Raw genomic sequence first — 14,026 nt, 5'->3', positions numbered from 1 at the left:
CTGTGCTGGCTCTTTGTAACAGCTATCCAAGTTAAACCCACTTCACTCAAAAACATTTTTTTGAAGTTTATGACATTTCAGCTTCTACCTTAATCCCATGTGTATGTCCCAGTCTTTATTTTGCTTTCTGTAAAATTACAAGAACGAATGGTAAAACCAGCTTGTTACTTCCTGGTTTGTTGAATGAGAATTCTTCAGTGTGATTGGCTGCTTAGCCTGCTCTGACATCACTGTTGCTGGACCCCAGAGATCCCCTAGATCTGGCGCCAGAATGAAATTAACATTGTGTAATGTGAAATCCACACCACAGAGCTCACTAAATCTTTGTGGGCAGCTTTCTTTGAGGTCACTCGCCGCTGACACAAAATCCTGGCCAATATTTTAAAAGTCAGATTACTTGGTACAAAAAAGGCTTCCAATGTCAAAAGGGAGTGAGTGGGGTGGATAAGCTGAGATTTTCTGGCAGAAGCATGGTTAACAGCTGAACTGTTTTCAGCGAGTGAATACACATTGCATTATTATTTTGAGCAGGAACTAAATTCTTCAAATGAGGGTCATGGGAGCTATTGCTTCAGAGCTGTAGGCCAGCAGCTGTCTGCGTCTCCTTCATAATCATGCCCTGTTTACAAATGGACTTCGAATTGTGCCCGTTTAAAATTGGTCTGCATATAATTTTTGTCTTGCTAAATTATGTAGCATATTGAATCCATCTAACTCCTGAGGGATCACCATTGTGGAATATGGCCCAAGAACACATGAATCTCCAAGACAATTTAGTAAGTATGGATTTTTTTTATAGGATAAGTGACAAATTACACATTAGCCAGTTTTGCAAGCTTTTTGCCAAAGCACAACTTAATTTTATTTTGAATCTACAAACTTTTTGGGTTCCAAAGTCACTTTCCTCACCATTATCCTGGCATTTTTTTTCTTGTTTGCACTGGTGAGTGTTAGAATTATATCATTGCTTATAATTGTAAATAGTCATGGGAAATTTGGCCCTCAAGATATTTTACGTGATTATTCTTCCCCGTTAACCACTCACCCACCCACCGTCCCAACACTTTTCTTGCAACTTGGCTGTTCCCCTGAGCAAAATCAATTTTCAGCATAGAATGTTGCAGCACAGAAGGAAGCCATTCAGCCCATTGTGCCTGTGCTGGCTCTTTCAAAGAACAATCCATTTAGTCCTGCTTCTCCCTCCCCTTTCCCTCATATACCCTGCAATTTTTTCCCTATGAAAGTATTTCTCCAATTCTATTTTGAAAGTTATTGAAGTGGCTTCCACCGCCCTTCCAAGCAGTACACTCCAGAACGTAACATTTTTTTCCTCAGTGCAGTGAAACAGGGGAGTGGCCAATTTGCAAACTGCTTTGTCTTTAGGAAAATGTTAAAAATTATTTTGTGGCACTTCTCTGCTGAAATGACATCAGAGCTAGTTTGTTTAGAGGTTGCAGATCTATTGTTTATTTGTCCCTTCACCACCTTCCTCTTTACCTGGGACAATCACCCCTTTTGCCATTTAATCACTTCTGTCTTCCACCCTATCTCTTTTGTTTTTTTTTCTCTCCCCACAAGTTCCCTGCCTCTGTACTCACTTAAAACCTGTTACTTCTCTTAACTTTTGTCAATTCTGACAAAAGGTCATCAACCTGAAATGTTAACTCTGTTTCTTCACGGATGCTGCCAGACCTGCTGAGTATTTGTAGCATTTTATGTTTTTGTTACAGATCTCCAGCTTCCGCTGTGTTTTGCCCTCTGCTTACAGACTGACCATGAGCAAATCCATGAGAGATAGTACATACTTCCTTAGGGTGTCAGCTGTGACTCCGTTAACTGCACTCTCGCCCATCAGTCAGTAGGTCGTGGGGAGTCCCATTCCAGGACATGAGCATCAAAATCTAGGCTGACACTCCAGTGCAGTACTGAGGGAGTGCTGCACTGTTGGAGGTGTCGTCTTTTAGATGAGATGTTAAACTGAGGCCTAATTGGCCCTTTTGGGTGGAGATAAAGATCCCATGGCACTCTTTCAAAGAAGAGCAGCAGAGTTCTCCTTGGTGGCCTGACCAATATTTATTCCTCAATTAACATCACAAAAAGAGAATATCTGGTCATCACTTTGTTGTTTGTGGGAGCTTGCTGTGCACAAATTGGCTACCATGTTTCCTACATTGGCTTTAAAGTGCTTTGGGACGTTCTCTGATCGCGATGGGCGCTATATAAATGCGAGCTATCTTTAAGCTGGAAATGTACAATACATCAGTCAACAACTGAAACAGAAAAATAAGTCTATATTTCTGGTGAGACCCTTCACTAGAACTCATGTTGACTGACCTGCTGTGCATTTCCAGCATTTTCTGTGTTTGCAGCATACATGATCACCAATGAAACCAAAATTAATTCCTAAAATGCCTATAAATTGTTTTTGTTTCAGATTTTCAGCATCTGCAGTATTTCGCTTTTGCTTTGAGATTGGTCATGCCAATCTTTATTGCTACATTTCACAGGAGGTTGCTAACTTTGGCATCTTCTGCATCATCAATTGAAAGTTGGAGTATTCTGATGCCCAGAGCATTTAAAATATGTGCGGCCCTGCAACTGAATCCCCAATGGCCATTGTGCTATCTCAGGAGCAGGGAAACTACAGGAAACCACCAATTCTCAGTTTGTGTTCCGCCAGGGCCACTCAGCTGCAGACCTCATTACAGTCTTGATTCAAACATGGACGAAAGAGCTGAATTCCAGAGGTGGGGTGAAAGTGATTGCCCTTGACATCACGGCAGCATTTGACACAGTATGGCATCAAGGAGCCCTAGCAAAATTGAAGTCAATAGGAATCGGGAAAAACTCTTCACAGGTTGGTGTGATACCAAGCACAAAGGAAGATGGTTATGGTTGTTGGAGGCCAATCATCTCTGCTGCAGGACATCGCTGCAGGATGCAATGAGAAGCTTTTCATGTTGTCTGATGCAATATAAATGAGATGCGTGGAGTTCAGTTAACTGAAGATCTCAAACTGGTTTATTGAACAGCTAAACTATTAAACATAGTACAGAGCTAATTATTTACAGCAGTTGCCTCTGGGTGTTAGTTACAGAGTGACTCTGGCTCCAAGTCATTTGACTGAGTCCTTGGACTGGTGTTGATACAATCACCAGCTTCATTATTCGGTCTAACGGCTCAGTGTCCGAAAAATCACATTCGTTGCCTTTACTGTGGCATGTGCTGATGAACTGGTCCATTGATTCCTGTGGCTGTTGCCTGTAGGACATCAATTCCAGTTGGTGAATTTGAAAATTCACACTCAATTGGAACTGATCTTCCAGCACTTTCCATATCTTTGCGGGATCTTTGCTTTTCTGGTTCTGCAATGACATGGTCTGTGAAGCATAATTGCATTCTTTGTTGGAACAGTTTGAACTTGGATAGGATATCCAAGGCTTTCCAGTTAATACTGGAAAAATTGGTTTCAATGTTCCTGCTGTTCTTTTGCTTTAAAACTTGCTTTAAGACCTGGTTCTGTGACTCTGTACTGCTTTTCCTTTTAAATAAAACTGTTCACTAGACTAGCAGTTTTGATTGACAGAAGCAAGTGTGTTTAGCAGTGCTTATCGTTTTAGCTTTCAGCACTCTGTCTGTTTATACAGTTGTGCAATAGGTATTTCAAGTGTTTTTTTTACTGGGGTTTATTTATACAGCTGCTCAAGAGGCAATTCTTCACGTTTGAGTGGTTTTGAGTTTCTTAAACTTTGGCTCTTCATGCTGGAGTGATTTCATGGGTTTCTTTTTATAGCTTTAGCTGCGAGCTGCATGAATGGAGGATTCCTGCCCTTTTTGCTGTCTGGCGCCTCCTATAATGGTGTGGACCTGATCAGCGTGGGGGAGCCTTTTGATAACAATTGATAAGCCTGAGACAGGGATTGGGTTTTCCCTGTTATTTTCTTTACTGAGCCTTTTATAAAAAAAAATCAACTTTGCAAGCACCTCAAAGCTTTTTTTTTAACAGGGGCTCCTGTACAGGCGGCACATTGACTCACCTGCTCACAGTGATTTATCTGCAGCCTGTCGTTCGGCTTTCTTCTACAACTTGATCTTTTTTTTTCTTTACACTGTTTGGGCCAGTGTTTCTTCTACCTTTCTCTCTTTTAGCTGTAGTTAGTTTTTAAAGCTGTTTTCCTGTGGTCTTCAATCTTGGATTCTGTCTTCTCACTATAGCTGCTACCATATAATGAGAAGCTTTTTTAAGTTATCTGATGCAGCATAAATGAAATGTGTGGAGTTCAGTTAATTGAAGATCTCAAACAGGTTTTTTGAACAGCTAAACTATTAACACAGCACAGAGATATCTATTTACAGGACTTGCCTCTTGGTGTTACAGTTACAGAGCAGCTCTGCCTCTGACTCAGGACTGTGTACTGATACTTGGCTCATTAGCATACTAAGATCTTAAAGGGACACCACTCTTAAAGGCAGTCACACAACACAGGAGTTCCTCAGGGTAGTGCTCTAGGCCCAACCATCTTCAGCTACTTCATTAATAACCTTCCCTCCAACTTAAGGTCAAAAGTGCGGATGTTCGCTGATGATTGCACAATGTTCAGCACTACTCGCGACTCCGCAGATACTAAAGCAGCCCGTGTCCAGATACAACAAGACGTGGACAACATCCAGACTTGGGCTAATAAGTTGAAAGTAACATTCGTTAAAGCATAAAACAATTACCATCTCCAACTGGAGAGAATCTAACCATCTCCCCTTGACATTAAATGGCATTACCATTGCGGAAACCCTCACCATCAACATCCTGGCAGTCACCATTGACAAGAAACATAACTGGACCAGCCAGATAAATACTGTAGCTAAAAGAGCAGATCAGAGGCTGGGAATTCTGCGGCAAGTAACTCGCCTCCTGACTTTCCAAAGCCTGTTCACCATCTACAAGGCATAAGTCAGGAATTTTTTCTTTATTCATGGGATGTGGGCATGGCTGGCTAGGACAGAATTTATTGCCCATTCCTAATTGCCCTTGAGAAGGCGGTGGTGAGCTGCCTTCTTGAACTGCTGCAGTCCATGTTGAGTAGGTACACCCACATTGTTGTTAGGAAGGGAGTTCCAGGATTTTGACCCAGCGACAGTGAAGGAACAGCAATATAATTCCAAGTCAGGATGCTGTGTGACTTGGAGGGGAACTTGTAGGTGTTGGTGTTGCAATGCAATTGTTGCCCTTGTCCTTCTAGTTGGCAGAGGTCGTGTGTTTGGAAGGTGCTGTCTAAGGAGCCTTGGTGCTCTTCACTTGCCTGGATGAATGCAGCTCCAACAACACTCAAAGCTCTACCATCCAGGACAAAGCAGCCACTTGATTGTGCACTGGTGGTTGAGGGAGTGCCAATGTAGCAGCATGTAGCATCTACAAGATGCACTGCAGCAACTCACCAAGGATCCTTCAACAGCACCTTCCAAACCTGTGACCTCTACCAACTAGAAGGTCGAAGGCATCAGAAGCATGGGAACTCCACCACCTATATTGGAACTATATTACCATGCCTTCACTGACGCTTCGTCAGAAAACCTGGAACTCCCTCCCTAATAGCGCTGTGGGTGTACCAATACCACACAGACTGCAGCAGTTCAAAAAAGCAGCTCATCACCACCACCTTCTCGTGGGGCAGTTAGGAATGGGCAACAAAGTCTGGCCTTGCCAGCGATGCTCACGTCCCATGAAAGAATAAATTCAGGAGAAACCTCTTTACCTGAGAGTGGTGAGAATGTGCAGCTCACTACCACAGGGAATATTTGCGGTGAATAGCATAGATGCATTTAAGGGGAAGCTAGATAAGCACATGAGGGAGAAAGGAATAGCAGGCTATGTTGGAGTTTGATGAAGTAGGATGGGAGGAAGCTTATGCAGAGCATAAACAGCAGCTTGTTAGGCCAAATGGCCTGTTTCTGAGCTGTAAATACTTTGTGAAAGATTTGTCCCTCAGTGAACAGGAGCCAAAGGAAGCCAACCCTGTAAACTGAAGAGGGCTTTTTTTCCCCCCCTTCCTCCTCTAATTCATTGGCTTCACCTGGGGGAACTACAGGGTTATTGTTGGCATTTCGTAGGGCTTCAGCATTGACTACACCTTCTTGGGGGCTCCACCTAACAGACCAGTCACAACTTTTGAAGGATGTCTAGGCCTGGGAGAGGATGCAGAGGAGGGATAAGAGAATGAGGGACTTCCTTCTTGGATTATACTTACATGGAGCAGCTGGAAAGCTAGGATTGTTCAAAATCATGAAGCGTTTTAATAGACTAAATAATGAGAAACTGTTTCCACTGGCAGGAGGGTCAGTAACCAGAGAACACAGATTTAAGATAATTTGTAAAAGAGCCAGGAGAGAGGTGTATTTTTTTAGGCTGAGTTATTAAAATTTGGAATACACTGCCTGGAAGGGCGGTGGAAGCAGATTCAATAGTAACTTTCAAAAGGGGATTGGATAAATAGTTGAAATGGAAAAGTTTGCCAGGTTATAGAGCAGGGGAAGTGTGATTGATCAGATAGCTCAATTCTTAAATAAATGTATGAAAATGCAGAGTACACTAATGAACTAGCGTTCATCGCTTTTATTGATGTGCTTGCACTTTGGTGTAGTGGAAACAGAATGTAGAGAAACAAATATGGTTCGAGGAATCTACAGAATGCCCACCTGGGACAGATTTGTGAAGTGATAAAAGCTCCAGAGAGGTCACGAGATTTGAAATATCTTGGTTGTCACCTTTCAACCATTACAGTGCAGCATAAGGAGGACAACATATGGCAGTGGTAGCAATTATTTTCAGAGCTATGCAATCACTTTTATTTCACTGGTGTGAAATAATACTGACAGTGTGTGTGAAGAAACGGTGTCGGTCGGATTGGAGTCGAAATCAGATGTGCAAAAATCTCACCACAAATGAGAGTAATGAGATAATGCAGCAGAAATTCTGCCCTAAGCACTCAATCTGAATCTCACAACTATTATTTGTTTATTTTTGGAAACTGCTGATTACAATTTACATTAACGATTTGGACTTTGGAATCAAAAACACTTCTAAATTTGGCGACGACACCAAATTGTGAGCAATAGTCAACACTGAGAAGGGCTGCAGTAAATTATAGGAGGGCATCAATAAACTTGCAGAATGGACAAATAATTGGCAAATAAAATTCAACACCGATAAATGCGAGGTTGTACATTTTGATGGGGAGAATAGGGAGGTCACATTACTTGGAAGCAGCGAGTCTAGGAGCGGGGCAGAGGAACAAAAATATCTGAGTACAATTACACCAATCGCTAAAAGTTTCGCCACAGGTTAGCAAGGCCATTAAAAAAAAAAGCAAACCAAGCACTAGGCTTTATTTCTGGAGGGACAGAATTGAAAAGTAGGGAAGTTATGCTAACTCTGTATTGAGCCTTGGTTAGACCACACTTAAGATAATGTCTGTAGTTCTGGTCGCCATATTATAAAAAGCATATCAAGGAACTGGAGATGGTGCAGAGAAGATTTGCACGGATCGTACCAGAAAGGCGTGGGTGTACGTAACAGGAAAGATGAGCAGGCTGGGTTTCTTCCCTTGAAAAAGAAGGGGTAATAGAGGTCTTTAAAATTATGAAAGGTCTTGATTGAGTGGATAGAGAGAGAATGTTTCCACTGTGGAGAAGAACATAATTAGGAGCCATCAATATAAGATAGTCACCAAGAAATCCAATAGGGAATTCAGAAGAAACTTCTTTACCCAAAGATGGGTGAAAATGTGGAACTCGTTGCCACAGGGAGTAGTTGAAGTGAAGAGTATAGATGCATTTCATGGGAAGGTAGTCAAATGTATGAGGGAGAAGGGAATAGAGGTTTATGATAGATTTAGATAAGGAAAGTTGGGAGGAGGCTCGAGTGGTCCATAAATGTTGGCATGAACTGGTTGGGCTGAATGGCCAGTTTCTGTGCTCTATCTCCTATGTAATCCTATCTGAATAATTACAGGCCAGTCAGTCTAACCTCAGTAGTGGGCAAATTATTGGAATCTATTGAGAGACAGGATAAACTGTCACTTAGAAAGGCACAGGTTCATCAAGGATAGTCAGCATGGATTTGTTAAGGGAAGATCTTGTCTGACCAACTTGATTCAATTTTTTGAAGAAGTAGCGAGGAAGATAGATGAGGGTAGTGTAGTTGATGTAGTGGTCTACATGGATTTTAGCAAGGTCCCACATGGCAGACTGGTGAAAAAAAAATAAAATCCCATGGGATCCAGGGAAATGCAGCAAGTTGGATACAAAATTGGCTCAGTGGCAGGAAACAAAGGGTAATTGTTGACTCTGTTTTTGTGACGTTCCACAGGGCTCAGTACTGGGTCCCCTGATTTTTGTGGTATATATTAATGAATTGGACGTAAATCTGGGGAGCTTGATCAAGAAGTTTGCAGGTGAGACAAAGATTGACCGTGTGGTAGATAGCAAGGAGGATAGCTGTAGGATGCAGAAAGATATTGATGATCTGGTCAGATGGGCAGAAAAGTGGCAAATGGAATTCAACCCAGAGAAGTGTGAAGTGATGCATTTGGGGAGGTCAAACAAGGTAAAGGAATGCACAATTAATGGGAAAATACTGAGAAGAGCAGAGGAAGTGTGACACCTTGGAGTGACTGTTCATTGATCCCTGCAGGTAGCAGAAAAGGTCGATAAAGTGGTTAAGGCAGCATATGGAATCCTTTCCTTTATTAGCTGAGGTATAGAATATAACAGCAGGGAGGTTATGCTGGAACTGTAGTACTCATTGGTTAGGCCACAACTTGAGTACTGTGTGCAGTTCTGGTCACCTCATTTCAGAAAGGATGTAATTGCACTAGAGAGGGTACAGAGGAGATTTATGAGGATGTTGCCGGGACTGGAAAAATGCAGCTATGAGGAAAGATTGGATAGGCTGAGGTTGTTGTCCTTGGAACAGAGAAGGCCGAGGGGAGATCTGATTGCCTACTCTTGCTCCTATGTTCCTATTTCAATGATCCACTTCAATGACTTTTTCACACGCTATCCTCATATCCCCTTATGTCATTGGTATTTAGAAATCTGTCAATCTCTGCTTTAAACATACTCAATGACTGAGCTTCCACAGCCCTCTGGGGAAAATTTTGTGGGCCTGGATAGAGTGGAGGTGAAGGGCCTATTTACCTTAGCAGAGAGGTCAATGACTAGCGGACATAGATTTAAAATGATTGGTGGAAAGATTAGAGGGGAGCTGAGGAAGAGTTTTTCTCACCCAGAGGGTGGTGGGTGTCTGGAACTCACTGCCTGAAAGGGTAGTTGAGGCAGAAACCCTCAACTTATTCAAAAGAAGTCTGGATATGCACCTCAAGTGCCGTAATCTGTGGGGCTACGGACCAAATTTTGGAAAGTGGGATTAGAATGGGTGGAACTTTTTTTGGCCGGCACAGACACGATGGGCCAAGTGGCCTCTTTCTGTGCTGTAAATTTTCTATGATTCTATGGAAATATTCAGGTGTTTTAAGGGTAGCTAATATGTGTTTTATCTTTTTTTGATGCGTTGTCTACTTGCGGAGTATGGCACCATGTAACATATAGCTTGGGAGGCCATTTGGCCCATTGTGCCTCTGTTAGCTTTCTGTAAGAGCTGTCCAATTAGCCCCGCTCCTCCTGCTCTTGTCTGATGACTCTGCAAATGTTTCCTTTTCAAGTACAGGAGTAGGCCACTCAGCTCCTTAAGCCTTCCCCCATTCAGTTAGATCATGGCTTATCTGTGCCTTAACACCATTTACCGGCCTTCCTTCTATATCCCATAATACTCAACAATATGGGTGTATGTTGGTAGCGCCCTTAAACAGCCATTATTCACAAGGTGAGCCTTGACAGTTATTTTGACTTAAATGTGTCAGCCATGGCTCACTGGGTATTATTCTTGCCTTTGAGGTAGGAGGTTGTTGGTTCTTCCCACTCCAGAGTCGAGCACAAAAATACGAGCTAGCACTCCAGTGCAGTATGAGAGTGTTGCAGAGTCAAAAATGTTGCTTTTCAGATAACCTGAGGCCCTTTCTGCCCCCGTAAATGGACATGAAAGATCCGATGGCATTTTAAAGAGCAGGGAAGTTCGGGTATACTGGCCAATGTTTATCTCGTAAATATTCATATATTTAAATTTACTTTTGTTCAGTACTACATTGTTATCTATGATTAGATTCCTATCTGTAGTTATATCCTATCTAAATGTATCATCTCCTCTAAAAACCTTTCAGGTATTTTTGCGAAAAATAAATGATTTTGCAACTTGTGTCACGCTTGGGTGATTGCATCAGTTGTAACCGTTAGCTGTAATATTTGCAATCAGATTCTTCTGCCTTAAGCTACGCTCTTTTAAAATAAAGCGTTTTGTCCCCTCTTTCTGTAAACTCGTGCTCTGATCGCGCGTGCCACGCAAACATAAGACACGTGGCTTCTGATTGACAGCTGGGGCCGCCCGCCCGCCCAGAGTCTAGAGCAAGCAGAGGAACGGACGCGCATGCGGCTGGCAGGCAGAGCCGGGCGAGGAGGACGAATACGCACGCGCGCTCGTCCTCCAGAAAGCGCTGGAACCGATGCGCATGCGCGCTTGTCGACTGGGCTTTCCTGTCCGCGGCCTGAGGGGCAGTGGGTGGCTTTGTGTGACAGGCCAATAGCGCATCGGCGTTTCCGGAACCTGCCCGCAACAACAGCAGCTGTGCACAAGGTGGAAAGCGTCGGGCCTGAGCTTCCACAGTGGTAGGAGTCGGGCGGCCGGTTGCTGGGGTAACGCCGAGGCCTTGACCGAGCGGTCCGGAGACTGTGACTGGCCCTAGTAGCTGCAGAGGAGCCACTGGAGCAAGGTAAGAACCAAAGGCAGGACAACATATAACCCCAGTGTTGAACTGTTGGTCAGCCATGGCGCTCACCTCTGGGTCAGCAGGTTCTGGCTCCAAGAACCAGTCCAGGACTTGAGCACAAACATCTAGGCTGACACTCCAGTGCTGTGCTGAGGGAGTGCTGCACTGTCAGAGGTGTTGTCTTTCAGAAGAGACGTTAAATCGAGGCCCCCTCTCTTCAGGTGGATGTAAACATTTCCATGGTACTATTTTGAAGAGGTACAGGGGAGTTCTCCCCAGTGTTCTGGCTAATATTTATTCCTCAACCAACAAGTCCGAATAAAAAATTATCTGGTCATTATCACACTGCTGTTTGTGGAAGCTTGCTGTGCACAAATTGGCTGCTTGGGATTCCTGCGTTACAACAGTGACTACACGTCAAAAAGTACTTCATTGTCTAAATGCAAGTTTGTTCTTCCTTTGCTCAACTGTCAGCTGTACATATCAATCTCTGCACCTTTACACTGGTTCAGAATTTAAAGCACTCCACCGTTTCCAGCTGCTTTTGATTGCCATTTGGGAAACTGGTTGGGGACTGGGTTGCTGACTTTCTGTCTACTGATCGGGACTTGTTTGCAGAGAGCAAGCCCTGCTGGGTTGTGTTTTTATATTGTGCTGAGCCCTCAACCTTTTCCAACATAACAGTACTTTTGTGAGGTAAGTCTTCCACTATTGTTAAGGGTACAACACACAATAATTGTATAAACAATTGCAGCATTACTATTACTGAATAGTTAAATTTTCCTACACCCAACATTTGCATAAAATATGCTTAATATAACCGCACATTTTACATTCACATTAAATGAATAGAAAAGATTTTATGATAGCAATCTATTTATAGTCGTTTTATGATCAGTTAATTTGACTCCGCTTCCATAATTTAAAATGGTAAAATACTGAATGTGATTTTCCTACCAAAATATTAATTATAGGGAAAATAATTACTTGTGTCCAGATAATTTTAAACACTGCAGCATAGTCATGACAATGTTATTTCTATCTGCTTCTGTTACCAAGATAGTTTAATTTATGATTATGAAGCACCATTGATGACATTTTCCTATGGTGGAGTCTGGAGACCTAGTTTGCCCTGAGTCTTGCTGCTGTCATCAGGTCTCCATTTACAGCTAAACATGCTTTTATATTTGTTGCTTTTGAAGTTCTCGTGATGGCAGAGTGACGTCTGTACCTTGACTTCCTGTGTCTACATTTAAAATCTACTACTGTATCCCAGCAATAGAATCATTGATCGACTCAGATTTTCGTTAACCCATCAGCTGACAGGATAAGGGAGACGGTTTTCGTAATGCTAACCTAGGGAGGCAATGCACTGAATTCACTCTCCTGTGGCCAGGGCTGCGGAAGGAACAGGTTTAAAAGCACGGAACTCGATTTCCTTCCTTATGGGAATTTTAATCAGCCTTAATTTGGAATGGAAGCAAGAGAATATTAAATGGGGAAAGGGTGCGTGGAGATCAAGGATTGAGCACCACAATCTGGGACTGTGTAAGTCTCTTAAACAGGGGGTCCTCACTTTCCCTCTTAAGGTCCTGACTGCAAACTGAGTATCAATGGCATGGAACAAACTTTGGATACAATTTCCATTTTATGTGGAATGACTTTATTAACTCACCAAGCAATAGTATATACTTACAACATCAGTTGCTTAGCAGATCTGCGTACAGAAACTTGTTCCCGGGTGGTCAGATCTGCTGAAAGATATCTTCCACATGATTTCCTGTGACTGACCAAGTCACACTTCCCGGCTGCAGCAACGTAGTCCTTTTGAGTTGTGGCTTATACTTCTTTATGACCCTGATCCCTTGACATAATAATGTAATCTTTTGAATTGGGTTAGGATTCAGTGCCTTATCCTTTGGGCCTCCTTATCTCGAGAGACAATGGGTAAGCGCCTGGAGGTGGTCAGTGGTTTGTGAAGCAGCGCCTGGAGTGGCTATAAAGGCCAATTCTAGAGTGACAGGCTCTTCCACAGGTGCTGCAGAGAAATTTGTTTGTCGGGGCTGTTGCACAGTTGGCTCTCCCCTTGCGCCTCTGTCTTTTTTCCTGCCAACTACTAAGTATCTTCGACTCGCCACATTTTAGCCCCGCCTTTATGGCTGCCCGCCAGCTCTGGCGAACGCTGGCAACTGACTCCCACGACTTGTGATCAATGTCACAGGATTTCATGTCGCGTTTGCAGACGTCTTTAAAGCGGAGACATGGACGGCCGCTGGGTCTGATACCAGTGGCGAGCTCGCTGTACAATGTGTCTTTGGGGATCCTGCCATCTTCCATGCGGCTCACATGGCCAAGCCATCTCAAGCGCTGCTGACTCAGTAGTGTGTATATGCTGGGGATGTTGGCCGCTTCGAGGACTTCTGTGTTGGAGATACGGTCCTGCCGCCTGATGCCAAGTATTCTCCGGAGGCAGCGAAGATGGAATGAATTTCGACGTCGCTCTTGGCTGACATATGTTGTCCAGGCCTCACTGCCATAGAGCAAGGTACTGAGGACACAGGCCTGATACACTCGGACTTTTGTGTTCCGTGTCAGTGCGCCATTTTCCCACACTCTCTTGGCCAGTCTGGACATAGCAGTGGAAGCCTTACCCATGCGCTTGTTGATTTCTGCATCTAGAGACAGGTTACTGGTGATAGTTGAGCCTAGGTAGGTGAACTCTTGAACCACTTCCAGAGCGTGGTCGCCAGTATTGATGGATGGAGTATTTCTGACGTCCTGCCCCATGATGTTTGTATTCTTGAGGCTGATGGTTAGGCCAAATTCATTGTAGGCAGCCGCAAACCTGTCGATGAGACTCTGCAGGCACTCTTCAGTGTGAGATGTTAAAGCAGCATCGTCAGCAAAGAGGAGTTCCCTGATGAGGACTTTCCGTACTTTGGACTCACCCTAACTATGCAAGACCACCTGCATGTGGTCATAATCCTGCTCTCAGCAGGGTGAGGGGCGGGGGGTGGGGTCTTAAGTGCATACCACCCATGGATGTGATATCTGTATCTTGATAATGTAAATCGGAAATCATTCACCCATATTTCAAAAGGCCATTGTCCATGAGAGTAGTTGTATTCAGACTGTCTGATGCTCTAACAGCC

The 14,026-nt window shown here is 43.5% G+C and overlaps 1 protein-coding gene across 1 annotated transcript in view; it reads left to right on the top strand.

Annotated features, from left to right (window-relative positions):
* The first annotated feature begins 10,597 nt into the window (after positions 1-10,597).
* Positions 10,598-14,026, top strand: part of sec22a (SEC22 homolog A, vesicle trafficking protein) — a 65,190-nt gene continuing 61,761 nt past the window's right edge. Inside the window, exon 1 of the mRNA XM_068034841.1 lies at positions 10,598-10,877. The gene's annotated coding sequence lies outside the window, so the exon portion shown is untranslated. The remainder of the gene's footprint in view (positions 10,878-14,026) is intronic.

This window comes from Heterodontus francisci, chromosome 7 (genome assembly GCF_036365525.1).
Source record: "Heterodontus francisci isolate sHetFra1 chromosome 7, sHetFra1.hap1, whole genome shotgun sequence".
Taxonomy (NCBI): Eukaryota; Metazoa; Chordata; class Chondrichthyes; order Heterodontiformes; family Heterodontidae; genus Heterodontus; species Heterodontus francisci.
The sequence above is the reverse complement of the archived record's forward strand: the minus strand, read 5'-3'. Positions and strand labels throughout refer to the sequence as shown.